General features: G+C 43.6%; 1 protein-coding gene and 1 long non-coding RNA gene across 13 annotated transcripts in view; one reads left to right on the plus strand and one right to left on the minus strand.

Annotated features, from left to right (window-relative positions):
- The window catches only part of PLCL2 (phospholipase C like 2), a 148,970-nt gene that overhangs the window by 32,798 nt on the left and 90,147 nt on the right, over positions 1-26,025 (plus strand). Inside the window, exons 1-2 of one of the 10 annotated variants that reach the window (XM_083467880.1) lie at positions 17,193-17,217; positions 18,779-18,854. The exons of 5 other annotated variants lie outside the window; for them this stretch is intronic. The gene's annotated coding sequence lies outside the window, so the exon portion shown is untranslated. Of the gene's footprint in view, positions 1-17,172; positions 17,218-18,778; positions 18,855-19,140; positions 19,185-20,793; positions 21,384-26,025 lie in introns of those variants that run through there. 4 more of the 10 variants (XM_083467879.1, XM_083467871.1, XM_083467870.1 and 1 more) reach the window with 4 other exon arrangements.
- Positions 12,720-18,836, minus strand: LOC310690092. 3 transcript variants are annotated; one of them, XR_014517890.1, is made up of 4 exons: positions 18,749-18,836; positions 16,921-17,027; positions 16,714-16,788; positions 12,720-13,051 (listed from the first exon to the last, which is right to left on the minus strand). It is a non-coding gene; the product is annotated as an uncharacterized lncRNA (long non-coding RNA). The 3 variants fall into 3 exon arrangements; XR_014517891.1 differs by lacking the exon at positions 16,921-17,027 and having other exon boundaries at positions 18,749-18,816; XR_014517892.1 differs by lacking the exons at positions 16,921-17,027; positions 18,749-18,836 and adding an exon at positions 17,994-18,070.

Below are 26,025 nucleotides of genomic sequence, written 5' to 3' on the forward strand. Positions count from 1 at the left end.
TGAGGTTGCCTCCAGGTCACATAAGAAAGAGTTTTAGATACCACCATTGCAGATATGAGTAGAGCAGGACTGTGTCCATTACCTGAGCAGAACTGAGCAGTAGAGCATATCTGTATCAGTTAACAACACAGCCTTTGGATGAGGATGTTGGGAAAACAAAAATTAGCATCAGAGGAAGGAGTCCCTGCTCAAGAGGCTATCCCATGCAATTAAGTGCTTGATTTGGCCAGGAAGTGTGTCTGAAATGGCAATTTAAGTGGACCATGTTGCTGGGCATCTGTAAGCTACACTCAACACAGCACTCCTACATGAGGTAAAGGTATAGAAGAAGACATTGCAGGGTTGTTGTATACTACTCTCTCAGCCCAGCCTACAGTGGTGGGGATAAACACAGTAGATAACCCTGCAGGGTTGTTGTAAACCCAACTTCTCTCAACTTCAGCCCAACCTGCAATAAATAGGGTCCAATACCTCTGGACAACATGGCAGGGTTCTTGCAAGCCTGAACTATACTGCAGGACTGTCATAAACTACTTCTAAGCAGCTTCCAAGTCTATCCAAGCAACAGCCCCTTCCAACCTGCTATTTGAGGTCATTTAGCTGCGTTGTCTGGAATTTGGATTGGCAAGATTGTTTTTGTTTTAAATCATACTAAATAAAAACTGAGTTAGAAAAAAGTTGGAAGCCTCAGGGGGAGGGGGAGTTGGGCACAAGTGTGTCCACCTCCAGCTGCATTAAAATATTGGGTTTCTCCACTGATATGTGTGGGTGGCTCTCATTTCTGTCCCTTGGGACATAGTTTTTCAGTATGAACCAGGTAGTGACATCCGGGCAATGGTTCTCCCTACAGTGTGTATGTGTGTGTGTCCTCTTGTTCCACCTTCTAAATTCTATCCTTCCCTCATATTCAGTTGTCAGTTTTCTCTCTCTTAGTGCTTCATACACACCATATATTTAAAGCACATTACTTACTCCAGAGAATCCTGGGAAGTGTAGCTTACCCCTCACAGAGGTACGATTTCCAGTACACTTAACAAACTGCAGTTCCAAGGATTCTTTGGGGGAAGTCATTTGACTCAGCACAAGTTGATATGGGAGTTGGGGGGTAGTTATTTTCCCCCAGTATATGTATTTTTTGTGTTCTTGGGGGTTAATGGCAGTTTGCTGATTCCTCACTCTTCTCAATGGGTCATTTTGGATACAGAGGCCTAGGGCTATCTTCAGGGAGGCGAATAAGCCTTGGACCCTGTTCTGTAAGGCACACTGTGGCTGGTACTGGTGGCCATGGCTGGCAGCCCTGTTGCCTCCCTCCCATTTGACAAGGCTCTCTCAAACCATCCCTTCCTAGAGGGAGCCTGGGAGGGAGGATGTGGAAATAGAGGACCTCACCAGCAAGGTTGCTGCTAAAGCAATGAATAGTAGGTGGGAAGGAACTGCCACTGCCACTGCCACTACCATCGGAAGGACAGTGCAGATAGGAGGATGTGGGAGCAATGGAAGAGGGTACATAGTGTTATTTGCCCCAGCCCTACACCCCCTAGAGACAGGGCTGTATAAGCATGAACATGGCAAGACTCTAACAGGTACAGTGGTGCCTCGCAAGACGAAATTAATCTGTTCCGCGAGTCTCTTCGTCTTGCGTTTTTTTCGTCTTGCGAAGCACGGCTATTAGCGGCTTAGCGGCTGTTAACGGCTTAGCGGCTTTAAGAAAAAGGAAACAAACTTGCAAGATCTCGCAAGACGTTTCGTCTTGCGAAGCAAGCCCATAGGGAAATTCGTCTTGCGAAGCGACTCAAAAAATGCAAAACCCTTTCGTCTAGCAAGTTTTTCGTCTTGCGAGGCATTCATCTTGCGGGGCACCACTGTACTAAACAATTTGATTCACACAGGAAGCTGCCTTATACCTAAGCAGACCAATGGTCCATCTAGCACAGTATTGCCTACACTGACTGGCAGTCACTCTTCAGGATTTAAGCCCCACCTAGAATGCCAGGGATTGAAGCTGATATCTTCTGAATGCCAAGTTTGGAGCTGAGATTTTCTTCATGCAAAGCCAATGCACAACCACTGAGCTATGATTCTTCCCCAATAGCCTCTGCACTTTTAACCACTTTAGGATTTACTTGGGGTGGTTGAGAGATTGTAGTTCTACTGTCCAATGTTAAAAGATCCCGCATGGAACACTAGATCAGTTTCATGAACAATTCCCATGCCCAGTTTGCATATTTTGGCAGAAAGCAAGCAAAATAAAGAGCTAGGCAGAAGCAAATTCCCATGATGAGGCTTATTTTTCAAAACCATAACTTGAGATAGGAATCTGCATTCCAGTTAATCTTACATCTCAAAATGTGGGTACTTGGTATGTTAGGTTTGTGTATGTCACTTCTCTGCTTTAAATAATAATTTAAGAGGGGTGCTGCAGAATAGTGAAAGAAAGCTGTTTTTATCTAATCTTAAAGAATGCAGAAACATAGACTCCCCCTTCACATTGCACACTGCCCTCTGAAATTAGGAATTGTCTTTCTGTGGGATGTATCAAGTTAACACAATTGGCGGCAACAGTGAGTAATGCACCTGATGTCTATCATTGGCATGGTAATCAACATTTCCATTATGCTGAAACATAAGTTATTTACTGGATAGCTGTTACTATGTCCCCCCATCTTCCAAAAGTTCCTTGTCATGACCCCGCAGTCCTGATCAAGCCTAGAATTATCGTTTCTATGTGACCTGTATTTTGTCTAAAGAGGGATGTTCATGTTACCAGTGCAGTGAATTTGCCCTCCCCTTTCACAGCTGACCCCCCCAACAGCTGTTCACATCAGCAGGGCATCAGTTCATTTCTGTTGTATACACACCAGGGGTCATAGACGGGGATGTATTTACCCTATGCAAAGGTGTTCACACCTTGGCTAGACATGAATTAGGAAAGGCTTAAGGACTCTAATCAGTGGGAGGCTGGGTTGAGAAACAATACACCAGACAGTAGTATAAAACAGTACAGGTGGCATGTATTTTGGATAACGTGAACACAGATTATAAATGCATCACTGGGAACAGTGTGTGTTCAGTATACAGTATACAGGTTGGTTGGTTGGTTGGTTGGTTGATTAAATAATAAATAATGGAGGTTATTGTAATGTTGGTCACACAGATGCTGGAAACAAAGTACCTAGGCCTCCATTCAAAAGTTAGTTTAGTTCTTGGCCAGTCAACCCCCTCTATCCTTTCCTAGAGTCTGACATACTTCTGACTCAAAACATCAAGATTTGATAATCTGTGAGAATAAAAATTAGGAAAAGCCATATTCAGTGACTTCCAGTCCAGTGGCTTCATTTCCAACACAGTCAAGAGACAAAGCAATGCCTTGACACAGCCTTGGTAAAAGAAAAAGCAAGGCACTTGTTCTCAACACTGTACACAACAGTGACCAATGTGGGTACAAAAACCACATTTCATTTGGTGAATTTAACTCCCCGTGGGCTCTCTCACTCCCAGTTAATTCTTGCATTCTCCCCTTTCCCTGCTATTACACTGAAATAATGTAAAGTGGCATTCATCAGTAAGCTAAGCTTCCCAGCCAAATGGAATGGGTGTGATTTGGCCAGAATCCTGCATGTGCTTTGCTTTATTTGCTCCTAATGTTTGTTTTTTCATTTTGATTGTACTGATTTTCTATAAATGAGTTTGCAGGGTCCAAAGGGCATAGAATGGAAGAAACAAATCATAAAATAAAGATTAAAGACCCTGCGGCACCATGGGGCATAGGCAGCTGTTGATTGCAAAACATTATGTCCTTGTCACTGCTCTTCCCCCCATTGGTGGCAACACAGCTGCTTCTTGCCCCTCCATTGGTGGTGCTGTAACATCCTCCCAGTGGCGTAGCGTGGGGGGTGCAGGGGGGCCCGGCCGCACCGGGCGCAACATCTGGGGGTTAGGGTTAGGGGGCGCAAATCCATGGGTTAGGGGGCGCAAATTACTTGCCTTGCCCCGGGTGCTGACAACCCACGCTACGCCACTGCATCCTCCTCTCTATCCAGAACATCATTTAAGATGTAAAGGGTTGCTTTATATACAGCTTGATGTTGGCTGATATTAGGTTGGCCGCACTGCCATGGTCTCCAGAAGACTGCACACACACACAGCTCCCCCATTAAAAGAAACTAGAGTTGACAAAGCCTCCCCTCATCTGAAAACTGTTGCCTGTCTAGCTCCAGTTCATAGGTGGGCAGAGTCAGGGCTCCTGCTCTGAGGATGTTCCCTAGGGGGACCAGATGCAAACAAGGATGAGATTTCAGTACAGTGGTACCTTGGGTTAAGTACTTAATTCGTTCTGGAGGTCCGTTCTTAACCTGAAACTGTTCTTAACCTGAAACACCACTTTAGCTAATGGGGCCTCCCGTTGCTGCTGTGCCGCCGGAGCACGATTTCTGTTCTCATCCTGAAACAAAGTTCTTAACCCGAGGTACTATTTCTGGGTTAGCAGAGTCTGTAACCTGAAGCATATGTAACCTGAAGCGTATGTAACCCGAGGTACCACTGTATCCCTAATAGACAGATGGTGCTGTCTGCACTGGTTAAAAGTCCCTCTTCTGTGCAACTATCAACTCCTAGCCTAGCTGCAATATTGGGAGCCAGATTGGGAAGTAAAGGACAGAGTGGCAAGGTAAGGTAGGAGAAGGTTCAGCTGCCTTCAGCCATGGGCACCTTTTGCTCGGAAATTTAGATTTCCCATAGTTCTCATCTGCTATGTGAATGGTGCAGAAATGCTAGCTTCTTCAGATGAACATCTCCAGCAAGGGGCCTTTTACATCTGTAGTAGATTTTTTAGAACTCTGGAAAATTGGGTGTTAAGCAGGTAGGCATGCTTTGGGGAAAGCAGCCTTGTGGGTCAAATGAAGAAGCCTGACATGTCAAATCTGGCCAACGGACCAGAGGTTCCCCACCTGTAATAGTGAAAGAGCAAATAAGACATTCCTGAAAACTTCCCAATTGCAGTAGAAAGGCTGGAAAAATTCTCTGCTTATGGCAGGTTCTAACTGGCTCTATGAATGAATTTCTACCCTGCCATATATTCAGATATTCCCAAGAGAGGCAGACCACTCTACCCCACCTTCTTACTATTTTCCATATCAAACCTTTTAGTGCTCCTACTGGTGACTCATATAGTCAGTGGCTTTTATTAGAATGTACCTGAGAGCTTAATCCAGCAGATAGATAGCTGTAGGAGCTGTTTTTATTGTAGTGATTCACCTAATTGATTTCAATTAGACTAATATGAGTAAAATAACTGGGGAAGTATTTACACACTTAAGGCTCCAAGATGCTGTGCTATAGGCTGGCACTTTACTCTCCTCACCTTGCCTCATGGGCGGGTGGACCTGCAAATGTGGTTGCATATGTAGAAAACAAGAATTCCTGCCTGTGCTGAAATGTTCTGCTTTGGGGTTTACTCACATGAAGAAGTTAATATAATATTTCATTGCCCGATAGATATACAAACAACTTACATTGGAGCTCCTCTTGCGACTGGCTCTTTCGCTAGAGATAACCTCTAAATTAATGAAGTGTCTCTAAATGCCAGCAATCACTGCATCTCCCTTTTCCTCCCAACTAGAAGCAACAACAAACACTCAAAAACATTAGCCCAACTGCCATTTATGATAAATGTTCCAAAGATTAGATGTTCCCAGCATGTCACCCTAATGTGAGTCTTTACCACACAGTTCCTTTCCCTGTGGCAGTCTTTTCAGAAAGGTTCTGGGAGGACAGCTCCCCTTTTCCGGGGGGGGGGCTGCATTGTGGGAGGAGTTCCAGGACCTCCCAGTGACCAGGGGTGGGCAGAGGGATGCTGCCCATGTCAATAGGACACCCGCCGCACTCACACCCCCTGCTGACCATCGGGTTAGCTGGGGGGGCGTGGCCACTTGCCATTTAAACCGAGGAGTGGCTGGGAGAATGACCTCCATTTGTCCCCTTCATCGGATCTGGGCTGGTTCTCCTGCGGGGTTTGACCTGGGCCTCGCCATGCAGTCATTATGGAGTATTCACCTTCCTCCCTGATGTTCAGAGCCTTTGTTCTTCCAGGGATCATCTCTATAACCCCATCCCTATCCCTTCCATTTCCTGTAGGAATGTGTCTCTCAATTACAGCACTCACTACACTGTTCTTGGTGCTTTGCCTAGGACAGCAGAGGACAGATCTTGATCTCCTAGGTTGCTGGATGATTTGCAGTAAGAGATTCTGACCCCTAATTATTTAACAATAGGAACGACCAAAACCTGCTAAATTAGGCAAATTATCTTTTTCTGTTATAGCTCAGATGAAACAGATGTATATCTGTATATTCAGATCATATAGCCACTACACTACCCTGCTACAGTTCCGTAGTTGGTGGAGGGAGTTATAAACAGCAAGTTCACAGGGAAAGGGAACAAGCTTTTGAGTTCTCCAGAATGCTTCATCAGGCTAGATGATAAACCAAGTAAATAGGGAGAGAAGGGGGTGGGGGAGTTAGCTGGTGGCAAAGCCATGAGTCTGTATCTTGTTTTTCTTCTTCTTCTTTGGCGATCACTCGTAGCCGAGTAAGATTGTCTTCCATAAACACGGTTTTAACCATGAGTCCGTAAGTGACTGTGGAGGCCAATTCTGGACCTGCATGTCCTTCCACAGGGGGGACATTGGTTCCTGGGCGGGAGTTGATCATGGTGTGGATTTGCCAAGCATGCCTTCCTCTACATACTTCTAGCTACCATCCCAAACATACCAAACAATCCATTGTATATAACCAGGCCCTCCGTTACAGCCGCATCTGTTCCAACTCTACAGACAGAGACTCTCACCTAAGAGATCTACAGCAAACCTTTTAAGAACTAAAATATCCACCTGATGAAGTTAAACAACAGATCAACAGAGCCAGACGAATACCCAGTCAACAGAGCCAGACTGCTTCAAGCCAGACCCAAAAAAGAAAATAACAGAACACCACTAGTAATCATATACAGCTCCCAAGTTAAAACAGTTCAACGCATCATCAGAGATCTACAACCTCTCCTAGACAATGACAGTTCTCTTTCTCAAGCTTTGGGAGGAAGACCTTTCATTGCCTACAGACAGCCACCCAATCTTAAACAACTCCTCACCCACAATAATGCAACAACCAGACTTAACATGGACACTGGTACCAGACCCTGCAATAAACCCAGATGCCAACTTTGCTGCCACATACACCTGAACAACACCATTACTGGCCCGAACAATATCAAACATACCATCTCAGGACTATTTAATTGCTCATCTTCTAACATTCTGTATGCCATCAGATGCCAACAGTGCCCTTCAGCCCTCTATATTGGACAAACAAGCCAAACCCTACGCCAAAGGATAAATGGACAGAAATCTGATACCGGGAATCACAAGACAGAGAAACCAGTAGGAGAGCACTTCAATCTCCCAGGACATTCTATACAAGATCTCAAAGTAGCTGTCTTCTTACAAAAGAATTTCAGAAATAGACTGGAAAGAGAAGTTGCTGAATTGCTACTTATTACCAGACTTAAAACCATGGAGAGACCTGGTCTGAATAGAGACATTGGATTCTTATCTCATTATACATGATAAAGCTATTTTTAGCCATCTCACCCCTTGCTTTTTCCTGTAAGACCAATTGCAGTCGTTAACAGTCGTCAACAGGTTTACCACACCTATCAGCCAATCACCCATTCCCACCACCCTTCTGAGTAATCCCCCTCCCCACCCTCTAACTTACCTTGCCAACAAAGGTCCGTATAGTTAAAGTCATGGTTTTCCCAGTAGTGATGTATGGAAGTGAGAGCTGGACCATAAAGAAGGCTGATCGCCGAAGAATTGATGCTTTTGAATTATGGTGCTGGAGGAGACTCTTGAGAGTCCCATGGACTGCAAGAAGATCAAACCTATCCATTCTTAAGGAAATCAGCCCTGAGTGCTCACTGGAAGGACAGATCATGAAGCTGAGGCTCCAATACTTTGGCCACCTCATGAGAAGAGAAGACTCCCTGGAAAAGACCCTGATGTTGGGAAAGATTGAGGGCAAAAGGAGAAGGGGATGACAGAGGACGAGATGGTTGGACAGTGTTCTCGAAGCCACAAACATGAGTCTGACCAAACTGCGGGAGGCAGTGGAAGACAGGAGTGCCTGGCGTGCTCTGGTCCATGGGGTCACGAAGAGTCGGACACGACTAAACGACTAAACAACAACAACAACACCCTCTAACTTCTGTTTCAGTGTATCTGAAAAAGTGTGCATTCACACGGAAGCTCATACAGTGGTACCCCGCAAGACGAATGCCTCGCAAGACGGAAAACCCGCAAGACGAAAGGGTTTTCTGTTTTGGAGGCGCTTCGCAAGACGAATTTCCCTATGGGCTTGCTTCGCAAGACGAAAGCCCATAGGGAAATCTCCGGGGACATCTTTTAAATGCTGGTGGTGGGGAGCAAAGCCTTTCCCCCCCTCCGGCCTTCAGAAGAGGTCCAGGAAGGCCGGCGGGGGCCGAAAGGCTTTGCTCCCCACCGCCAGCATTTTAAAAGCAGTCCGGCATAGCAGGGAAGCGCTTCCCGCTATCGCGGACGGCTTTTGAAGGCAGGCGGGGGGGAGCAAAGACTTTCGCCCCCCGCCCGCCTTCAGAAGAGGTCCTGGACCTCTTCTGAAGGCCGGCGGGGGGCGAAAGTCTTTGCTCCCCCCTGCCTGCCTTCTCGGGAGAGTGGAGAAAGGCAGCGCCTTTCTCCGCTGTTCCCGACGGCTTTTGAAGGCAGGCGGAGGGGGGAAGACTTTCGCCCCCCCGCCCGCCTTCAGAAGAGGTCCAGGACCTCTCCTGAAGGCCGGCGGGGGGCAAAAGTCTTTGCTCCCCCCGCCTGCCTTCCCGGGGCAGCGGAGACTTCTCTGCTGTCCCGGGCGATCTTAAAATGCTGGCGGGCGGCAGCGAAGCTTTCGCTGCCGACCCCCAGCATTTTAAAAGCCCCTGGGGCAGCGGAGACTTCTCTGCTGTCCCGGGCGATCTTAAAATGCTGGCGGGCGGCAGCGAAGCTTTCGCTGCCACCCACCAGCATTTTAAAATCGCCCCGGGACAGCGGGGGCTTTTAAAATGCTGGCGGGCGGCAGCAAAGCCCTCCTGTCCCCGGAGCTTGCGGGGCGGGAGGTGGGGAGAAGGGCTTTTCTTCCCACCCCCAGCCTTCAGAACAGCCTTCTGAAGGCTGGCGGTGGGAAGAAAAGCCCTTGTCCCCCCCCCCAGCCTTCAGAAGAGGTCGGCGGAGGACAGACTGTCCCCGGACCTGGTCTGAAGGCGGTTTCCCTAGGAACGCATTAATTGATTTTCAATGCATTCCTATGGGAAACCGTGCATCGCAAGACGAAAAACTCGCAAGAAGAAAAAACTTGCGGAACGAATTAATTTCGTCTTGCGAGGCACCACTGTACCAGTAAACAAACTTAGTTGCTCTCTAAGGTGCTACTGGAAGGAATTTTTTTTTGTTCCAAATGCATTTGTTGAGGATGGTATTCAATTAAATTTTAATCAGAGTAGACCCATTGAAATTTAGTCATGCTCATGAATTTCAATGGGTCTGCTCTGAGTAAAACTTACATTGATTATCACCCAATGTCTTTTATCATAGTCATTGACAGCCAAACACTATTTCAAAGATAGCAATACAATATCCAGAGCACAGGTAACATGGGGAAGGTAAACAGGGCATAGGCTATTGCCAGGGGAATATCTGTACAGATGTGGCTTTCTTTAAATACACACACACACACACACACACACACACACACACACACACTCACACACTCCCTCTCAAGAGAAATGTGTGTTCCAGCACTGAAAAGATGCTTAGGCCATCACTTAGCTCAATAAATTTTCCTGTTGCTTATCTCTACCAACTGCTTGAACATTTCTTACAAATTTTATCTCATCTATATAGGAAAGAGAATAAAAAGTGATAAATGTGGTAGATGGTTGCTGGATTTCTAAAGATCAGCTATAGTTCTGGCAGCAAGGATGTATTGAAGACTTGTCTTCTGAGGCCTCAGGTGGTGTGATAAAAGATTTGACAACCTGCTGTGTGGCATGATCTCCATCATTTCTTGCTTAAGTGCAAGAAATTGAAAAGCAACACTCTCAAGACTGACTCAGCTCCTGTTTTCTAAAAACAAAAATCCTTACACTGTAGGGTTGCCAACTTCCAGCCAGACACAGCCTTCTATGTCCTCCTCGTAGCACCTGCTTGCCATGTGACCCAATACCTCTACCCTCATAAAGTGGAATTAACTGCACCACACAGGGTAGCCTAACTCAAGAGGGAAGCTCTGTTTTTAGTACCATATGCAGCTGCATAGTGTTTGAGGAAGTGGAGAAGTTAAAATAAACAAGCAGTTCAAGATTGTGTGAATAGGACAAAGGAGGGATTAATGACATGCCTGCCAGTGATGTCATAGGCACTGTCCAATAGGGTCCTGCAACATTTGCATAACCACTGTCCCCAGCAAGTAACAGGAAGCACAGCAGCTGTGTTTTATGGGGCAAACAACAGTTAAACATATTTCACTTACGATACTAGAGGCCCAAGTGGCACCTGCAGCATACAGCAGATTCCACCAGATGGTGCTGGTGTGCCAAATGCGACCCCTCCTGGACAGAAGCAGCCTGGTCATAAGTATCTGGTAACCTTCAGATCAGATTGCTGCAACTCTGCTATAGGCGGGACTACCTTTGAAGAGTGCTTGGAAGCTGTTGTTACTCCAAAATTGTGTAACTGCTGGGCTACAAATTGGGACCAGGCAATGGAAACTATCTCCCTGGTTTTAAAACAGCTGCACTGGCTGCCATTTCATTTCTGAACTCAAAGCAATGGGCTTGATGATGAAAGCCCTATAGAGATTGGGAGCTGGGTAACAAAAGGACCACATTGCCCCACATAAGCTTGTCCATGTGTCAGGTTATCTGCTGGCCTGTATTGCACCTTTACATACCGTATGTGGGTTGTAACACACATGTCCAACTCACAGGTGGACTCTGCATTCATTTCTACTGTGCAGGTTAAAAGCTTTCTGTGGTGGGACATCATTGGCTTCTATGTCCCGAGTGCACTAAAAATATACATCCTTGGTTCTGAAATATTTAAAACAAAACAAAACAGGAAACAGTCATTTGCAGAGGGTACCTGTCTTAATTTGTTGCAGCAAAAACAGTTATTCTGTCATCTTAAAGACACATTTATTGTAACATGAGTTTTCAAGGTCTGCAGTCCACTTCATCTGATGCACTATGTGTTTGTTTACATTTTTATGCTGCCTTTCCTCCAAGCAGCTCAAGGCTGGTACACACAGTTCTCGCCTTCCCCATTTTTATCCTCACAACAACCATGTGAAGTTCAGCCAACAGAGCATGACTGGCCCAAGGTAACCTAGTGAGTTCATGGCTGAGTGGGGATCTGAACCTGGGTCTCCCCAGTCCTAGTCCAGTACACTAGCCACTATACTATACTATACTATACTATACTATACTATACTATACTATACTATACTGCCACAGTTATATAGTCAGTGGAGGGGATTATAAATAGCGAGTTCACAAGGAAAGGGAACAAGCATAAATGCAACAAAACAGTGCGCAAGCTTTTGAGTTTTCCAGAACGCTTCATCAGGCTAGATGATAAACCAAGCAAATGGGGAGAGAAGGAGGGTGGGGGAATTAGCTGGTGGCAAAGCCATGAGTCTGTATCTTGTAATAGTCTTAAGAAGGGGGAATGTAGCAGACATTCAAATGATGCGTTATAGGTGCTTTGCGGGTCTTTGGCTACACCAAAGCCTTTTGGGAAGGTGGAATACACAACTTTTCCCATCTCTGGAAATGGAAGAAGCTGCTGTTACCCAAATCTCTCTCCAACCTTAGGTGAAACACACAGATTCCTTGGTAGGTAGAAAACAAGAATAAAGACAAACTGCATATTTTTTATATTAACAAAGGTGCAAGTTAAATTAGGTGGTTTGGTAGGCAAATTTCCATAATTATGTGATTAACAGTGGTCATTCACAAAACAGCTATTGTTGCTGATGCAGATATACTGGGATTAGTAAGCCAATTAACACTGGTGGTGTAACAAAAACCCTTTTACCCTATTCAGTTCACAGATAACAGCAATGAACCTCTTAATGAATTGTAATTGAGCACTTTCACAGTGCAGTCTCCCTTTGAAGTCCCTCTGTACAGACACTTTAAAGTCAGTAGCAGAATAAGCTGGGAAGTTGAAAACCCTATTAGTTTCTGAATATATTGCCATTTCTGCTGTCAGATCTGTGCCCATTCTTTTAGGTAGAGACTAACCTGTTTTGCCCTATGCAGAATGCAAAAGCAAGAAATATAGCCTTCAAACGTTAGATGTCCACCACCCAAATATTTGCTTAGGAATAACAGCATTTCACAACAAGAGTTTTTTTCATGACCTTATTGACTCAACTCTGCCATTAATGATTGTGTGAAGCCCAGCTGGAAGTTCACAATAATATTTGATTGATGCCATCAAAAAATGGACCTGCAATCACATGCGCAGGAGTGGTCTACCAGACTGCTTCCTCATAATAATCCAAGCAGCTCTTCATTTGATTGCAATTCACTTCTGTGTCTCAGTTGTGCTTGGTTAGCAGTGGTGATCAGAAAAAATGTCACACTTCAAGCATACATGGTCTCCTTTTGTGTATATATTTAGCTAGAACCTCAGTGCCCTGTGATTTTTATAAAAAAAGTACAAGTCTAGAGTAAATGCTCTGCATAGTTAGGAAATCCTCCCTAACTGTGGGGAGACTTAGACCACAGTCCATCTATTTCTACATTGCATTTCTCAAAGTCTATTTGAAAACCCCACAAATGGAATACGATGCTGATAGCCCACCCTCTGCTGCTGGTCCCTGGTATCTTGAGATAAGAAGTATGCTTCCTTTGAATATTATGGTTCCATCTTTGGCTATTATGAGTAAGAGCCATCAACAACCAACTTCCTGCCCTTGAATTTGTCCTATAAAAGGAAAAAAGCATCATAGGGTTAGGGCACAATTTCATTTCCGACTCTCTTCTGCTTCCTAACTCTTAAATGGAAATAAGGGACAGAGTGGCTGCAAAAGAGTGAAAATGTATCTTCCAGCATCCAATAAAGCTGAATGTTGGAAGATTCCAGACAAATGAAAGGAAGTTCTTCTTGACACAGCACATAGCTAAACTATGGAATTTGCTCCCACATTATGTAGTGAGGATTAGATAAATTCATGGAGGGTAAGGCTATTATTAGTGGCTAAACGAACAAAAGAACTTCAGTGGGAGGTTGCATTGTGAAACTGCTCAATTACAGTTCATCAACTGCTTCACTCAAAAACTGAACTAGGAGAAAGGATTTTTATCACATTACATCTGTTAATTGATTTACCAATGTGACCATTGTTAATTAAGTAATTGTCGCTGTCTGCATTTTCTGCATTACAGTTCCCACTGTTTACCATCCCGCCTCTATCTGTAACTCAGGATAACGCTACATGCATCTGATGGAGTGGACTGTAATCCAGGAAAGCTGATGCCATAATATATTACTTACTCATTAAGATGCAATAAACCTCTTTCTTGTTTTGTTAGGTAAATTGCTACTCTAGTCAATTTTTTTAAAAAAAATGGATTAGGAAAAAGTATCCTGACAGCCAGACCTCTTTTGAGTGTTTTGAAGGAGACAGCCATCAGAGTTTGAAGAAGGTGAAACATACTTATCTACAAGAAGAGGGAAGGGGTGTGGGTGTAAGTGAGAGAAAAGTATAGGGGAAAGAGAGATAAGTTTATCCTTTTCAGAAGAGGTGTATAGATGGAGCCAATTTACAGCTGGGAATTTGATATGGCCTTGCTTCTTTTCTTATCTTAGTGAATACTCTCTTTGTATATTTGTAAATAAAGGAAATATTACTACAATGTACTAAGTCTCCAGTGGTTTCACTTCCAAAAGAAACCATACTTGGGTAGTACTTCCCCTGGAACTTTTAATTGATTGAGGAAGTGGGCAATACACAAAAGAAATCTCAGGTATTCTCAGGCCGTGGAATGAAAAGATCCCAGCTTTATCACTGGCAGTTCCAGTAGGGCTGGAGGGAGCATACTTAGTGATAGAATGTCTGCTTTGTACACAAAGATCCCAGAATATCCCTGGCATTTCCAGTTAAAAACTTATGGGGAAGACAACTGAGACTCCGGAGCCACTGCCAGCCAGAGTAGGCTGTACTAGGATAGAGGGACAAATAGTCAGATCTATGATGGTATCTTGGGTCCCTTCTATTGAAATACACAAAATCTATGCCTGCCGTTTCTATGCAAAGATCTAGCATATGCAAGAGAAGCCAGGGACTGTTGACCACAGTTATTTTCTGTTCTCCAAACAGTGGTTACTAGCCACAATGGTTACGCTCTACCGTTACTGGTTGTACGCTTCTGAATACAAGTAGATGGGAATTGCATGTGAGAAGAGCACTGTTGTGCCAAGGTCCTACTTGCAGGTTTCCCATGGTTGGCCCATCTGGTTGGCCACTATGAGAACTGGATTCTGTGCTGGACTGGGTGGATCAATGACCCAGCAGAGCTTTTCTTAAATTCTCCAAATTCTATAATTGGGAGATTATAGGATGATTGGTCAGGAATGCGATAGCTATATGGAATTTGGTTGCATGAATGTAATGTTTTTGGTGAGGTACAGTTACGTTAATACATAATTTCCACACATAATACATTTTTGTGCTATCAGTGAAAAGGTACACAAGCTATGCCTTCACCAGGTTGTGAACCTCTACAAAAGATGATGTTTAAAGTATTTTCTCATTGTAAGATGCTTGCATCTTTGTTCTACAGCTCCAGTGTAGCAACACATTAGTAGCAGAGGGACATATGGGGAACGCTGCCTGCTGGTACATGATTCTCTATGACTTGAATTGACCCTTTTGTGTATTACTGCCAACTGCATGGTGTTGCAAGCAATATCACGTTTGGGTAAGGATCTACAGTACCAGCCAGAATGTTAAGGTTGACACATTATTGGCTAAAAATACGCAAGGAATCCATGTGTTCCGGGCTGTAGAACTGCACTATGTTTGAGAATTGGAGAGTGGGAACTTAAGAGGTTTGAGATTTCATTTCACCTCCCCCCGCCATTAGTTTCCTCCTGCTGCCAGATGGAACTTTTTATTGTTGTTATTAAGCCAAAGACCCAGGTTGGCCTGTGAAACACCATTAATAAAGCAAAGTATCCAGTTCATGAATGTAGCTTAGTGATGTGAGATGTGTTTTCCAAGTCTCATCACAGCTTGGAAAGACACTTCCTTGAAAGACAAAACTGCGTTGGAAAGATCATGGTCCGATTCAGTGTGGCCATTTCATAGGTTCATATGAACAGAGAAATCAGATGCTGGATTAACTGTCTCCTGTTTATTTTAAATGTAATAATTTGTATTAATGGGAAAAGCCATTTGGCCTTAACATGTCAGATATATAGTCTACAAATACTTAAGAGATTGCATAGGGTCAGAGCTGCAAACAGATCTTTCTGAATATAACCTAGCCCCTAGTGGAGGAGCCTGATAAAATAAAAAAGCCCTCAATCTGTTAAGTCATTGTTAGGTCAAAGGAGGGCACTGTAGCCATCCACTTTAACAGATTGGTTGTCTGGGATGGGGGTGGAAGAGGGAGAAATTTCATCACAGAGATGAAGTGATTTCTCAATTGCTGAGGAAAGGAGCAGAGGAACTTGTGAGTGTGTAATGTCACATAATTCTTTATCACCACACTGTGAAATATAATCCCAATGTTTTGCAAGCCAATAAAAGACAAGATTACATTACAATTTTAACGTTCACACTACAAATTATATATCCACTGCAGATTCCAGTGTACAATACGAAATGTAGATTTACATTTCCTGTTGTAGAATTAGGGTTAAGCCATTTGGGGGTGCTGAATACAGGGAGGGGCAGTTGGTTAGGGTCCCAAAGATTTGCATATGCAGGCTCACACTCAGGTACACACATCCTTCCACCCACCCCCCACAGAGACATGCACACAGCCACACAACTTTGCAGGCCCATGTGCAGTGGGCTGGGGGCTACTGGGATGCAGAAGTAGCAAAAATGACATGACACCAGCTTGGGATCGAAATGGCCACATTATTATTGATTACAGATGCAATGAGGTTCTCCTTCATAGCTTCATGCAGCTACTCCTTGGGACAAACGCTAGCTCAACCACCTCCCCAAGCTCGGCACTGGTGGGAAATATAGGGACATTCTGGGATCAAATCAGAAGCCAGGATGACTTTCATAATTCCAGGACAGTCCCTGGAAAATAGGGACACTTGGAGGCAATGGGAAGGAACCTTTGTAAAACATAGTAAATGCTCAGGCTAGTGCTTTGCACCTCTGCTGTTAAAACAAATGGGATGCTTAGTTTAATCCTGTGCTTGCCTATTTGGAAGTATAGAATCATACAGTCATAGAGTTGGAAGAGACCACAAGGGCCATCGAGTCCAACCCCCTGCCAAGCAGTAAATCTCACTGTGTTTAACTTGGGCCTATTTCCAAACAAGCATGCATAGGGTTGCAGTCTTACAAATGCCCAAGCTTGGCTGGACTGGATGTTGCCTATTAGTATTTAAAAGGTTACCTCCCCAGGTACAAAAGGTCGAGGAGAGAGTGTGCCCAGATCCAATAGAAACCAGGGTATCTGCAACTTTAATAGCTGTGTAGAAGAAGAAATTTCAGCAGGTGAGAGTTTGTCATGCAGTTAAAATAAGCAAAGAAATGTCCATGGAACATTCAATGCAACAATGAAGGTTATATAACAGTAGGCTGGTAATTTTAGGTGTTCCACCGTCTAAAAGTTCTGTGGCTTGGTTGGTGTGTATTTGGAAGCTTAAACTTTCTGAAACTTACTCATTAGGAGGTGAAACTTTGCCAGGATATTCCCCTGTTTTCCATCTAAGAAATCAAATAAAAAATTATCACACAGTGTTCGTTATTGCTGGACATGCATGCACAGCCATATCATTTGGTTGCCTAGCAACCTGGGGGTGGGGAGAGGACTGGCAAGAGGAAGAAAGAGAAAGAGAAAGCTTAGCAGAAAACACTCTGAGCGGCAGAAGAAAGGCAGTCTGACATTTCATTTAAGGTAGGTTTGGATTGGTTCTGGCACAGCACAGTGTGGTCCAGGTTATTGATGATGGTTCATAAAGGGGAACCTCACCTGTCTTGCAAAATGGCTAAGGTTTTGTAGCAAAGCTTGCTATGTCAAATCCTGTGAGTTTCAAATCTTTCTTATTTAGAAACGGGGAGGAAAAGGTGAGGGCTTGTTTTTGTGGAAACAAATGGCATTCAGTCTGCAACAACACAATACTTGTGCTGTGGACTTCGGTCAAGACAGTCTGTAAACATGAGAATTGAGTTGCTTTTGAAATATAATAGCTTCTGTGTAGAGGAGTGAGGGCATATTTTTCATCACCACTATTGTTGAGTTGCAGAAATACTTTGTGATCAGAACATGATCTGCTCAGAGGGTAATAGAATGCCCTTTCTGAAAGCAAGAAATAAAATAAAATAGTATTACTCTTAGCAGCAGGAAGACTAATTTTTAATACTGTGTTTTGATTGTTGCAAGCCACTCTGGGACCTTGCGGGTAAAAGGTTGGCAATAAACGGTAATAATTATTTTAAAATTATTTTTGTCTTACTTGATGTGTATGTTACAAAGTATACCATTATTAGAGCAGCAGGAATAAGAAGAATTATTTTGATAAAATTGGAGGAGTGGTTAGAGTTCATGTTTTTCATGCAAAAGGTTCTGAGCTATGATCAATGGTCTGACATGCTAAAAGCCAACTTTGTGTTGCTGAGTATAAGGTACAAACGTGATTAATTAATTTTCCATTATTTGTTACTCCTCCGTACTTTGAAAGATCCTGGCAGAAGTAGGCGGTTATTTTCCTCCACCCTCAAAACGCAATAGGTTTTTCTGTCTGCCTCTGGAGATATTGAAAAAACACACAACTGTTGACACATTATATGACAACAATTTGACTTGGGAAGAACATGCAACTCAAATGGATTTGAGAAAGAAGTTTTAGTTGTTGAGTGGGCAATGTCACTTGAACCAGGCTTTCTGATATTTGATAACTAGTCATTCATTTAGTCCACAGGGACATTACAGATATTTAGACACTGTTCTAAAATTTTGATTAGCGACTAGGCAGATCCTATTGCACTTTTTGTTCTACAAACAAAGGGAAATGTCAGTCTTTCAAGATCCAACAATTAAATTCTATCTATGTCTTCTTGTTGTTCTTATTCTCTCTAAGCACATCCACCTTGATTTTCTTCCAATGGATTACCAATTTGATTTCAGGCAATCGGAACAGGAAGTTCCATGTGACAGCCCTTTAGATATTTGAAGATGGCTATCATAGCTCCCTCCGCTCAGTCTCCTGTTACCCAGGCTAAACATACCCAATTCCTTCAACTATTCCTCATAAGGCTTGGTTTCCAGACCCTTTATCATTGCCTTCCTCTGCACACCTTGAAACCTCCCAATGACAAGAAAGATTGCTGCCAAAATGATAACCACTTTGGCGGCAAACAACCTTGCTGTGTTGCACGAGGTAGCATTCTGGATGGAGATTTGGCCCCGTCAAGGTCCTCCGAGTTACCTGTTGTCAGACTCTTCACTCTGCAAACAGGCAAGCTTTCTGAGGACTGAATTTTTCTAAACAAGAGAAGCCTATCATTTTATCATCAACTTCAGCTCTTTGCAAGGTAAGTGCTTGAAGTTGTGTAATTGGTAGCACTTAGTGCCCCACATCCGACATCTAAGGTACTTTTTCTTCTTCTCCTTAGATCTCTTAAGTTTAGATTACTTGAAAATACACCGCTCTCCCCCCCCCCCGCCCCCATTTCTGTTGTGGTTAATAATGAGAATAATTAAAAATGCCATTTAATTTACAGTAATTCTTAAGTGGCATTCCATTTGCATAACAACTAGAACACACTGGATAAACAGTTGCTAGGTAACTGGAAATTCTTCTTCACTCTTCTCCACTATTCCAAAGGAAGCTCCCACGCCCAGAACCTTTCACATCGTACAAGGTAAATACTTTGTCAGGAGGATATGGGAGGAAATGCTGAGGATTGGGCGTAAGACAACAACCCCTGGTTTCACGTTCCATGAACCAGGGAATGTAGCACATTTTGCTCCAATATGCCATCATCAGTACGCTAAGAAATAATCTTAGCTGCAGAGCATAACTTGCTGAGAACCCACAGTGAATGTAGTTTATTTGCTCTCACTGGTAGTGGAGTGGAGCAGAACAGACTGAAAAAGAGCAATTAACAATAGTGTACCCTGATGCGCAGATAAGGCCAATATGATTGATGCTGGACTTTGCCGCTTCAGGAGACTGGTCTAACTAGTCTCCTTCCTATTGTGTGAGTGCCAGATTTCCCATTAGGCAGGTGATCTGGGTTTAGATCCTTGAATGCCTTTTCTAAAGCTTCAAAGCAGCTATTGAGTAGGGCTGTGAATTTCTTGAGGATAGCAACAGGGAAAGGGCATATTTAACCCTTTCCCCTTGTGACATGTTCATGACTGAAGTCCTCTTCCTCCACCCAAGCTGAAGGCATTAATACAGAGGTCGGCAACCTTATCAGAGGACGGGCCGGTTGACGCTTCGTCCTCGGAGGATGGGCCAGAACATGTGCACACGCGAGCTCTTCCAGGTCAGAGGAGCGCCCGTGCGCGTGCGCACGCTATTTCCCGCGCTCCTGCGACCTGGATGTGTGCTGGAAATAGTGTGCGCACATGCTCATGGGCGCTTCTCCATCCCACACACGTGTGCACATGCTATTTCTGGCGCACATCCGGGTTGGAGGAGCACCCGTGCGCATGCGCACAGGTACCATCAACTCGGATGTCAGTCCCAGTGCCATGTTGGTAAAAGCAGGCGACAGGGTGCGCCATGAGCCTGTTAGATAAGCCTCGTGGGCTGCTACAGGCCCATGGGCCTTAGGTTGAGAACCACTGTATTAATATAACTGAGGGTAGGGAAAGAGGACACTTACAGAAGCCTGAACCACTTTTTGTCACCATTTGCATTAGGCATAAATTTGTTGCCATTGGGAATTCTTAAAACAAGACTAAGTGTTAACCCAGTAACACTTAATAAAAACTGTTATTTTAAGGATGTGGAGTCGGTGAGAAATTGAAGTATTTTAAGGGTAGCCAATCTAGTTGCCGCCAGATGTTGTGGACTAGAACTCCCATCCCTGACCATTCGCCATGCTGGCTGGGGATGATAGGAGTTGTAGTCCACAACATCTGGAGGGCCCCATGTTAGCTACTCCTGGTGTAATGCTTCGTTGTATGGAAGGGAAAAAAATATAGAAACTAATCTGATATCTCGGCAGCCAAGTACACTATGGTGACTAGTGCAGAGAAGGAACTAAGAGATGAACTATGTGCCAGATATTGATTTATTTATTTAGGACATTTCTATCCTGCCTTTCCCCTAAAAATAGTGCTCAAGGTGGCTGATAGAAATGAAAATCAGCAGTGCAAATACCATCTAAAAAAAGCTGCCCGAAATCAATAAATTAGTAACAGCAGGAGTAAAACCACACAGTGTGAAAAGCACAGGTGAACAAGATGTTAATGACGAAGTTAGGCAAAGCTATCTGGAGAGGGGATTCTAAACACAGCAAACATTCTCTCTGGAAGGCACCCTACAAATATGTAAGGATCAGGAGGGCACAGAGAGAGAGGCCTCATTCTGAAGGACTTAATTTATGTTACGTTTGTTAGGGAGTAGTGCCTTCAGGGATCATGGTCCCAATCCAGTTAGATCTTTAAAGGTTAAAATCAGCACTTTGGACTATGCTTGGAAGCAAAACTGGCAGCCGGTGTTGAACTTTTTAAAGAAGTGGTGGCCGAAGATCACCCATATGCCTTTGTGGGTGATTACTCAGCAGAACAAAGTAAACAAATATAGACAGAAGTGAGATTCTGCTGAATCCTGAGGAAACAGACTGAGGGTGTCTCTTTAGAAGGAGCAATCCTGTGTCAGGTTCTGAGGAATATTAGCAGGCTTGGTCAGTCGTGCCTTCTGTTAAAGTAGGGGCGGGGAACCTTGTTGAGCCTCAAGGCTGCATTCCTTCATGGGCAAACTTCCAAGGACTGCAAGCTAGTGGTAGGTGGAGCAACAGGTGTGACTCATACCTTTCTACAGTGGGCTACATTCCAGCCGAACAAAGCTGGAGATTTCTACACCTAGATCTCCATTCTCTGACCAGGTAAGCAAGAAACACCATTGCAGTTTCAAGGCCAAATTCTTGCCAGGCAAAAGCACTCAAGCAATATGTGGAGCAGGGCTAGTGATGGATGTGGTCTGGGGTGAGTTCCTACAGACAGAGAGGCAAAGCCTGAGGTCCCCCACCCAAGGCTCTCTTCCTCCAGCTTTTGACCCACACAGCTCTGAGAGAAGAGGCAACCTTTGGCCAAAATGTGGCTCCTTGGTCTTCAGCAGTCTTAAACTTCTGGTTAATGTGTGTACACAACAGAAGTTGATTGGGGACAAGTGCCACAGAGGCCTTTAATTTCACACCTTGCCATTGTGTGTTCATTGCATTCTGGTGCCCATGTGTTGGATAATCCTATGGATGTGGTTTACAACAGTATGCAACAGCCTTCCCCTTCCTCCATTTTGTTTTGTTTTGTTAATAACTTACTATTGAAAAGTGTATTGGTTTATACAGATAACATTTCCCAACCCCCTACTTCCACTTTACCTCTTTTTCTCCCTTTAAACCAGTTTTCTCCAACCTGGGGCCATCTACATGTTTTGGATTACAACTCCCATCATCCCTGACTGACATCCATACTAGATGGGGATAATGGGAACTGGAGTCCACAATCTGGAGGACTCCAGCTTGGGCGAAGGCTGCTCTAAAGCATTAATTGCTATAAAGTCAATTATCCAAAGCTAACAATATTATTGGCACCTAACTTTCACCATTTTCACGTTGAGGAAAACACCATCAAGCTGCACATTGTGAGCCACACTTATAGGCATGGTGACTGCAGCAGGCAGTGTAGTAGATTGGGTGAGGACTGCAGAGACCTTTGGAAACAATATTGGTACCTGTCTGAGCTCTTAAAAGTGGCAGTCTCTGTGTTGGGGCATAGCAATCCTACTTATAACAAAACACATCTACTGTAGAACTCTTTATTGTGCACATACAGTAAGCCTGCAACTTAAGCACATTTAACATTCAGCTTTATGCATTTGGCAAAATAATAATAAATATATAATATAATAAATTATATTATTATATATTATGTATGCACGATGGCGAACTCTGCATAATCAGAGTTACAAATCACCAGGGCAGGGAGTGGGATGGAGCCTCTACAAGTACAAGAGATTCCCTGCTTTAACCTAAGGACAGCTGTAAAGACGGAGACCATGATATGCTGAGAAGAGGACGGGGGCTTGTCAGCATGGCTAAATAGGGCTACAGCTTTATGTAATTCAAATTCAGTCAAACATAGCCAGCCATCTTGGCTGTGAGTCCTGGAGTACCAGCCCCTTGTCTTGTTGGTCTTTTTGACATCTGGCTTGGGAGGTCAGGGCTGACTGACTCCCGCTACAAAAGTTGAAGTTGTTGAACAGATATTGGGCTGGGGTATTGTTTGGGCAGAGCTTTCCAAACTTTTTATGTTGGTGACACACCTTTCAGACATGCAGCATTTCACGACACAGTAATTCAGTTTTGCCAGCAAACCAGAGATTAAACTAACCCCTTTCGGGCCCCGGGAGGAGCGTGGGAAGCGTTTGTGCAACACACCTACACACTGCAGCCAACAGAGTAACGTGTCGCGACACACAGTTTGGAAAGCACTGGTTTAGGGGGTTGTGTTGCTGCTATTGATACTAAAATTTTTGTGATTATTTTTTAGATATTATTTATGTGGAAGTTCTTTAGTTTGGTTGTGTACTTTTTGATGTGTTTTATTATTTATGACTACTTTCGATGACGATAAAACAGGAAAGCGGATAGAAAAGTTGTGCCTAAATTTCCAGTTGTGAAAATGGTTTCTGATTGTATTAGTTTTGAAAGTTGTTACTGTGCTTCTTCTCTCACATCTGGTTAAACATTCCTGATATTTACTGACTTTTCTGCTCCGCAAGGGCTCCAACTGATGTCTATGTTTTAAACAAAAGAATTCTCCTCTCTTTCAGTATTGACTCAACAAACATAGCTACGCTTAGGGTCTCCTCAAGTATTTGGGTTCTTGCATGGTCAGCACGTAATGGATTGATCTCAAGGATCAGAGATTGGGACAAGCAGTTAGTACTACTCGGCCAGGTGTAATCAAACAGAACATCTGAATAGCAGGGAATATAACATTGGCACTGAGCCAAAGTGAAAGAAAAGGAAAACAGAATCGAAGTGCCAGTAACAGCCCTAATGAGGATTTCTGAAAAGAACTAGATGGAAATTGATAGAAGAGCCATCATATCCTACTGTGCTAAAGAAAGAGCTGATGTTTCTTTTTGCTAAATTACAGAATTACATTACTGACAGACTCTGCTAGTGCAAACAGTCTCTACTAGTACAGCATAGGTGGGGAAATAATCATGGAAACATCCGAGCATAATGCACGTTCACATTTACATTGTGAACATCTGTATCATGCTTAGTTGTTGTTGTTTAGTCGTTTAGTCATGTCCGACTCTTCGTGACCCCATGGACCAGAGCACGCCAGGCACTCCTGTCTTCCACTGCCTCCCGCAGTTTGGTCAAACTCATGCTGGTAGCTTGGAGAACACTATCCAACCATCTCATCCTCTGTCGTCCCCTTCTCCTTGTGCCCTCCATCTTTCCCAACATCAGGGTCTTTTCCAGGGAGTCTTCTCTTCTCATGAGGTGGCCAAAGTATTGGAGCCTCAGCTTCACGATCTAGCCTTCCAGTGAGCACTCAGGGCTGATTTCCTTAAGAATGGATAGGTTTGATCTTCTTGCAGTCCATGGGACTCTCAAGAGTCTCCTCCAGCACCATAATTCAAAAGCATCAATTCTTCGGCGATCAGCCTTCTTTATGGTCCAGCTTTCACTTCCATACATCACTACTGGGAAAACCATAGCTTTAACTATACGGACCTTTGTTGGCAAGGTGATTTTAAACAGATTCATGCCCCCAGTTGACCTGAGCCAATATTATTGCTCTTATTGTGTGACTTTCAGATTAAGTTCTTTGTTCGCCCAGTGATTCCTATTTATAGTTTGAGCCTTAGCCTATTTAGGTTAGGTTGGTTTTGCAATTCCTTCACTTTCGTTTACACAAAGTTCACACTCTCTTGAAGCATTTGATGGAAAGATTAGAAACATCTGAGCCCAGGCAACTTCTATCTGTGGCAAATCAACAGCGTTAAATACTACCAAGCAATTTGATCACATTTTTTGTAACACCGAGAGCTGTTAAACACAACATTTGACTTCTTACAAGCAATTTAAGAAGAAATGTTTCTCAGTGAAAAACTGAAAAACGTCATCACACACAAAAACAACAACAACTCACCTATACAATGCGCTTCAGTACCTCCGCCGTCAGGTAACATGCAAGTTTATACTGGATTTTCTTTCCTTATCAGATTATCCACAAATCAGGAGAATCCTTATTTACCAGTGGGAAGGTGAGGACTGCCACTTGGATCAGGATAATGTCATGTGGACAGTGAAAAAAAACAAATAATTAGTGATAGAAGCAGTTTCAAACCCACATTAAGCTCCACTGTAGATGAGCCCTATTAATCTTGGAACAGGCGCATACAACACTGGCTGTAAACTATAATGAGGTGAAACTATATTGAAATATAGCTATTGGAAACCACAGACTAGTTATACTGGGAGGCAGGAATAATTTGAACACTGATGATCTAGCCTGTGCTCCTGGTGTTTCCTGGCTGTCTCTCCATTATTCTTGGCAGCATCATTCATGACTAATCTTCCTACTGGTGCTCCTGAATCTTTTTCTAATGTGCAGAAGGAATGAGATGTTGCAAGATCATGAAAGAGACATCTTAAAAAAATAATGCAATATCTGTTTTAGTATTGTTACGGACTGCAGCTCAGCTGTATCTTCTAAAATCTTCCTCACATTGTTCACGGAAGGCTTCCCAACATCTATGCTAGAGAGGATCTTGTGTGAGCTCCAGCAGAGGAGAAATTGCCGCACACACACCCTGGATGATTGACTGCATCTGCGCATTGATGCTCCCTTTCAAATAGCATATTAATAAACCAATGGTACAGTCATCTCTATTCAGAGAGTTTACCAAAGTAGCAATATTAGTACCTGTATAGTTCATTAGAGAGTATTTCCACAACCAATAACAATCATGGGTGCTATTTTCATATAACCACAGAAGAGTGCTTCTGCATGTTTACTACTTTACATAATTTCCAACATGGAAATGAATGGCTTTGAATATGCTCAGCTGAGCAGCATGCGCACAAAGGGTAAGGGGGATGGGGGGGGGGGCAAAAACAGAAGCCTGTTCACAACCCTACATCTTGCATTTAAGAGTTGAGGGCGATCAATAAGATAATACTGTAGTGCTGAAAACGCAGATGTTTGTCATCCAAGTGCCTCTTGGCTGTATTGATGACCCTGCTTAAAATTGTGAGCAATGATACATTGCTGTTCTGCTGATTTTCATATATTTCCAGTGCACATTTCAGATAACACATTACAGATGCCTCAAATTAGCATTGGCCTGTGCAAAGAGCAAGTTGTTACATAAGCGGAAAAATGTCCTTTCTGATATAAATTTACTGTCATTTTTACCTCGATGGGGATAAAAAATACATTTTGTTTTTTTCTTTGTCTTGACTTCTTTAATCTTAGCAGCATAGAATGCCAATTCCTTGA

The sequence above is a fragment of the Podarcis liolepis genome (genome assembly GCF_965112155.1).
Source record: "Podarcis liolepis genome assembly, chromosome: 12".
NCBI classification, from domain to species: domain Eukaryota; kingdom Metazoa; phylum Chordata; class Lepidosauria; order Squamata; family Lacertidae; genus Podarcis; species Podarcis liolepis.